The sequence below is a fragment of the Miniopterus natalensis genome, chromosome X, assembly GCF_054644295.1.
Source record: "Miniopterus natalensis isolate mMinNat1 chromosome X, mMinNat1.hap1, whole genome shotgun sequence".
NCBI lineage: Eukaryota > Metazoa > Chordata > Mammalia > Chiroptera > Miniopteridae > Miniopterus > Miniopterus natalensis.
The window spans coordinates 32,803,051-32,810,029 of record NC_142103.1 but is presented as its reverse complement, the minus strand read 5'-3'; the positions used below and the strand labels follow the sequence as shown (position 1 = coordinate 32,810,029).

General features: G+C 38.7%; 1 non-coding gene across 1 annotated transcript; it reads left to right on the top strand.

Annotated features, from left to right (window-relative positions):
- The first annotated feature begins 4,303 nt into the window (after positions 1 to 4,303).
- On the top strand, positions 4,304 to 4,410 carry LOC148090451 (U6 spliceosomal RNA). Its single transcript, XR_015713803.1, has one exon. It is a non-coding gene; the product is annotated as a U6 spliceosomal RNA (small nuclear RNA).
- Positions 4,411 to 6,979: the final 2,569 nt, after the last annotated feature.

The following is a 6,979-nucleotide window of genomic DNA, read 5'->3' as shown; positions in this document are numbered from 1 at the left end:
GGAAGTTCCAAGTGAAATACTTGGAAAAGCTGGGACCTTTTAGAGGGCTGCATCCTCAGGGAACAGGCTTACAGTAGGCCCTCCCTTACCACCGTTGGTAGATTCTGTGACTCTAAGAGAAATGTGACTGTAAGAGAAATGATGTATAATAAAGCTGATTTTACCATCAGCTAATTGACATAGACAAGAGGGAAGTCCCTACCATATTTCAACAACATTATAACCAAAACGATACTGAATGAAATGCTATCAGTCAAGGACCTGCAATACTAGAAAAACCCTACCTGCCAACAGAGGGAGAGAGTGGGAAGCCTGGGCTTTGTATAACAACAACAAAACAAGTACCTACAGGCAAATCAAAACACCTAGGATTTTACCTCATTTGGATTCAGAATCCTAATTTCTATTACCTGCATAGGCCAGGGGCTTACAGGCCGAGAAATCAACACACCTTGGTCTGGGGTAATATAGGGCAGATCTAACTGCATAAAGCCCTCTGAAGGACTTTCCCCATGATGTTTCTACAGAAGAAAATAAGTCCAAATACCAGCGTGTTCATGATGAAATGAAGGGTAAGAAGAGGGGGAGGAAAGGGAAATCACCTCTCTAGACTTATAAAAGTTTCTAAATTTATGTTTTGCTAGTGATGGCCCAGAGATAGAAAAATAGAACTAAGTAGTAAAATAATAAACAACGAAGCAGACCTAAGGAGTCCAGCTCAAGGTGAAAAATCCTATGTGTGCTTTTTCAGGTCTAACCATAGGCAATTTACAATGGCTTTACTTGGCAAGCCTCATGGAGTAAAGCTGTTGTCCCCTGCCCAGACTTGGTGCCCAGCCAGTCCATTACAGCCACTGAAGGGACTTAGATGGCGGTCAACGAACTCAGGACCCCTGGCCCCACATTCCCTTACACATGCCTGCATTTTTAGTGCTGGTGACTGTGTCCCAAAGCCTCTTTCTGGAGGGCCTTCAGCAGAGGCCTTCCTCAGGTGTCTTTGCTAAAACTTCTTGATGTGAAGTGGAAGCACTTTCTCTCTACTCTAACTCAATAGTCAGTTTTTTTCAACTCCTAGCTCTTTCCTCTTGCCCTCCCATGGTCCCCAGGTACAAGAAGCTGCAGGAGCCTTTTGTTCAGGGCTCCATCGACAGTGAGATGCTCCCTATGTCTGTGCTGATCACTTGACTCTCAACCTGCATGCCAATCCATAGGAGGAAAACAGAACAAGGGTATTGGCACTTTCTCTGGTATAGCCTCTTGCCTCTACTGTCGCCGGAAGTGATTAAAGTCTTGACTGTTACTTTCATTTTGGCTTGTTTTACTCGGCTACTCCAACACCTTGCAGCTCGGCTCTCTTCAGCTCATCTGAACTGACAAAACCTAGTTATGTGCATAATCGAGTTTTGGTAAATAACTGAGGTGGTATTACAACTCAATGAATTATTCATTAAATGATGCTGTGACAACTGGTTCTCCATATGGGAAATAAGGCAAAATTTGTTTTTTGAAAATATGTTTTTATTGATTTTTAGAGAGAGAGGAAGGGAGAAGGGGAGAGAGAAACATTGATGAGAGAGAAAAATCATCAATCGGCTACCGCCTGCACTCCCCCTACTGGGGATCGAGCCTGAAACCAGGACATGTGCCCTGACCAGGAATCTAACCATGACCTCTTGGTTCCTGGGTTGATGCTTAACCACTGAACCACACTGGCTGGGCAATAAGGCAAAATTTGATCTCTAATTCAAGTGATGTGACAGGAAATGATTAACAACTCATTCTCTGGGGCATGGGGATTGGGAGACTGATTTTTAGCATTTGCCAATTTCTGTGGTGTAAAGATTCCCACTAGGGGTAACCCAGCTACTGCCATGATGTCATGAAATGCAGAACTGGGAAGAGGTGTACCCAACCTTCTCTTGCAAGCTGATTCAAGCACAACATGTGACGCACACAATGCACAAAATATTAATTTCAGAGAGACTGGAGATCTAAATGTGAGAAGCAAAACTTTAAAACTTACAGAACAAAGATTAGATTATATGGCAAGTAGATAAGGAAGAATTTCATAGTTAGACCAAAATAAGTACACACTTCTTCACACTATTAAAGCACATTGCTAATAGTGAACATTTACTTGTGCTTTCCAACTTTGAGTGTTCTGTGTTATTTTAGATCATCAAGGGAAAACCCTAGCACTTAAAATTATATAACAATATGATTGAATAAAGAAAGACTTTTTTTAATGCACACCTTTAGCTTCACAATTTAGCAGGTAAGTATAGGCTAGTGTTTAGAAGATGATCTTCAAAAGCCAGGAAAACCACCTCACTATAACAGCCTTAGTCTTGGGGCATTTCATTATTTCCTCAAGCTCATTTCCCATCACATTCTCAATTCGTGCCCATCCTGCAATCAGCAAATGTAATTCTTAATTTTCAAATATTGGAATGAGTACACAAAGAGAGCTGGAAAAAGGACACACAAACAATTTCTGTAACTAATAAAATGATAATGCTCAGTGCAGGGTGGTAATAATACTGTAAGAATTATTTCAATAATTACATCAAATTTTATACATTTAAAAAGAAGTGTTATGTGTTAAATGCATTTTATTATCACATTAGGTGACTTTAATTAATAACTAAAACAAAGAGATGCATTAATAATTAATCACAAACCTTGATCATAATAAACAACACATAACAACAGTAACTGATAAATGTTATAATCCCTACAAACAAAATAGTTGAATTCTGAACTTCCCCAGAAAGGTTCTCTCTTTTGCTTTACTTACTATAAGCACATTAAATGCATTATTTAATTATGGAATTATTATCATACATAAAGTATTTCATGGTGAGACATTTAGTAGTATCAAAAGTTAATGAAAGAATGAAGAAAAGAGTTGAGGTTCCTATAAGAGAGAATGGAAAATTATTAATAAGGCATAAATTAAGGCAGAGCCATAAATGGGATAAAGCACTTCATTCAGTCTCTCCATTCTTGATTGGAAAAGAAAATCTTCGAAATGGAACCAATACCCTCTGCAAGCTCATCAGCTAGGACACTTTTCTGCCTTCTTATTGCAGTCACATATTAATGCATGGCAGAAGACCAGGGCCAATATAGAATTCACCACTGTGGTTCACAAATGTGTCTGTGTATAAATATCTTGGGGTGATTGTTAAAATATAGTTTCAGGGCCTCCTACAATGGATGTTGATTTAGCATACAGCATCCAGAAATCTGTATTTTGAGTTCATGCTTCCCTTCAACATTATTCTGAATTGGCCTATCTGTAGATAGATTAGCATTTGAAAACCAGTGCTAAAGTTTCCCGGGCAATATTTGTGTGTTTTGGATATGGGAGTAAGGGCAGCGTGCGTTCATGAATTCATATCAGGAAGTGGGAACAAAAGAATATATGGTGCCTTGCCAGCATGGTTCAGCAGTTGAGCATTGACTTATGACCCAGGAGATTGTGGTTTGATTCCCGGTTAGGGCACATGCTCGGGTTGCGGGTTCGATCCCCAGCAGTGGGCATGCGGGAGGCAGCTGATCAATGACTCTAATCATTGATGTTTCTCTCTCTCTCTCTCCCTCTCCCTTCCTCTCTCCAAAGTCAATAAAGATACATTTTAAAAAAAAGAATATAGGGTACATATCTTTTGCTTTCTTGTATGGCTTGTTTGTTTGTTTTCTTATATGGTACATATCCTTTCCTTGTGCATCCTTTGTTCTTCTTGTAATTAGCTTTATGGACCAAAGAACAAAATCAAAGATAAATATGCTTTTGGGCTTACAGTATTCCATCTACCATTGTCTAAGCGAATGCCTTAAACATTCCTTCCATTCAACCATCTATTTTACCTTCTAAATAAACTCTTAAATGTGTCTACTTATCTGAATTTCCACTCCCAATATCCCAGTCCAGGTTGCTCTCAATTTCTGTCTGGACACCTACAACAACCTCCCAACTGAGCTCCCTTGTCCCAGGCTTACTTCCTTCTAATATATTCTCCATGCTCCTGCCATAGTACAAATTCTTTTTTTTTTTTTTACAAGGTCTTTAAAGAGCGCGTCTAATTTACCTCTCCAACATCTCTTCTTCATAACCTCTCCTTGTTCCCCACACATTCTTAGCTTCCTTCAATTCTAGTGTTGTGGCTTTCCCAGGAAAACTCTCCTGATTTCCCACCCCTATATATCTTTTCACCTGGTGAACTTTACTTATCCGTCACGTCAACTTTTTAAGTGTGTACTAATATCTGCATATCTTGCACTTTAAAACTTCTAGATGGTGCTCACTTCTGCAGCACATATACAAAAATTAGAAAGGTATAGAGAAGATTAGCATGGCTCCTGCTTGAGGGTGACATGCAAATTTGTGAAGCATTCCATATTTTTAGACACTACAAAGAAAGAGAATTACAGGCCACGAACCCTGATGAACATAGATGTTAAAATCCTCAACAAAATACTAGCAAATTGGATCCAGCAATATATTAAAAAGATCATACATCATGACCAAGTGGGATTTATTCCAGGGATGCAAGGCTGGTACAATATTCACATATCAATAAATGCGATACGTCACATAAACAAATTGAAAGACAAAAATCACATGATCATACCAAGAGATGCAGAAAAAGCATATCACAAAAGCAAACACCCATTTTTGATAAAAACTCTCAGCAAAGTGGGAATAGAGGGATCATATCTCAACATAATGAAGGCCTATATGACAAACCTACAGCCAACATCATACTCAACGGGCTAAAACTAAAACAATTTTCCCTAAGAACAGGAACAAGACAGGAGTGTCCGCTTTCACCACTCTGATTCAACATAGTACTGGAAGTCCTAGCCACAGCGATCAGACAAGAAGAAAACATAAAAGGCATCTCAATTGGAAAGGAAGGAGTAAAACTGTCATTATTCGCAGATGACATGATATTGTACATAGAAAACCCTAAAGACTCCACCAAAAAAGTACTAGATTTAATAAATGAATTTGGTGATGTAGCAGGATACAAAATTAACACCCAGAAATCCCTGGCATTTTTATACACCAATAGCAAGCTCAGAGAAAGGGAAACTAAAAAAGCAATCCTATTTACCATTGCAACAAAAAAAATTATGATATTTAGAAATAAACCTAACCAAGGTGCTAAAAGACCTACATGTGGAAAACTACAAGACATTGAAAAAAGAGATAGAAGAAGATATAAACAAGTGGAAGAATATATGGTGTTCATGGATTACAAGAATTAACATCATAAAAATGTCCATATTACCCAAAGCAATCTATAAAATCAATACAACCTCATTAAAACGCCAACGGCATATTTCACAGATCTAGAACAAACACTCCAAAAATTTATATGGAACCAAAAAAGACCATCAATAGCCACAGCAATCTTGAGAAAGAAAAACAGAGTTGGAGGGATCACAATACCAGATATCAAGTTATACTACAAAGCCACTGTAATCAAAACAGCCTGGTACTGGCACAAGAACAGACATATAGATCAGTAGAGCATAACAGAGAGCCCAGAAATAGAACCAAGCCTTTATGCTCAATTAATATTTGACAAAAGAGGCAAGAACATATAATGGACTAAAGACAGTCTCTTCAGTAAATGGTGCTGGGAAAACTGGACAGCTACATGCAAAAAAATGAAGTTAGACCACCAACTGACACCATACACCAGAATAAACTCAAAATGGATAAAAAACTTAAATGTAGGTCACAGAACCATAAAAATCCTGGAAGAAAGCATAGGCAGCAAAATCTCAGACATCTCTCCTAGCCAATACATCTCCTAGGGCAAGGGAAAAAAAGGAGAAAATAAACAAATGGGACTGCATCAAAATGAAAAGCTTCTGCACAGTGAAAGAAAACATCAACAAAACAAAAAGGGAGCCCACTATATGGGAGAACATATTTGCCAATGACACATCTGATAAAAGGTTAATATCCAAAATATATAAGGAACTCATACAACTTAACAAAAAGAAGACAAACAACCCAATTAGAAAATGGGGAAAGGACTTAGACACCTCCAAAATGGAAATACAGATGGCCAAGAAACATATGAAAAAATTTTCAACATCACTAATCATCAGAGAGATGCAAATTAAAACAACAATGAGATATCACCTCACACCTGTCAGAATGGCTGTCATCCACAAATCATCAAATGACAAGTGCTGGGGAGGGTGTGGAGAAAGGGGAACCCTAGTACCCTGCTGGTGGGAATGCAGACTGGTGTAGCCACTATGGAAAGCAGTGTGGAGTTTTCTCAAAAGACAAAAATTGACCTGCCATTTGACCCAGGGATCCCACGTCTAGGAATATATCCTAAGAAACCCAAAACACCAATTAGAAACAGCTTATGTACCCCATTGCTCATAGCAGTACAATTTACAACAGCTAAGCTCTGGACACAGCCCAAGCGCCCATCAGTAGCTGAGTGGATAAAAAAGCTGTGGCACATTTACACCTTGGAATACTATGCAGCTGTAAGAAAGAAAGATCTCTTACCCTTTGGGACAGCATGGAGGGAACTAGACAGTATTATGCTAAGTGAAATAAGCCAGTCAGAGAAAGACAAGTATCACATGATCTCACTCATATGTGGAATCTGATGAACAAAATAAACTGATGAACATAATAGATACAGAGACATAGAAGCATGGAGCAGTTGGACGAATTTCAGAGGGAAGGTGGGGGGGGGCGGGATTAATCAAAGAACTTAGATGCATATATACATGACCTATGGACACAGACAATAGTGTGGAGAAGACCTGAGGGGGGCGGGGGTGGATGCCTGGTGGAGGGGTTCAGTGGGGGGAAAAAGGGGACATCCGTAATACTTTCAACAATAAAGAAAAAAAAAACTTTTAGATGAAGGCTTTAACTTTTAACATTTTTATGTAAATGACCAGTTGATAAGTAAATAGTTCTGAGAAA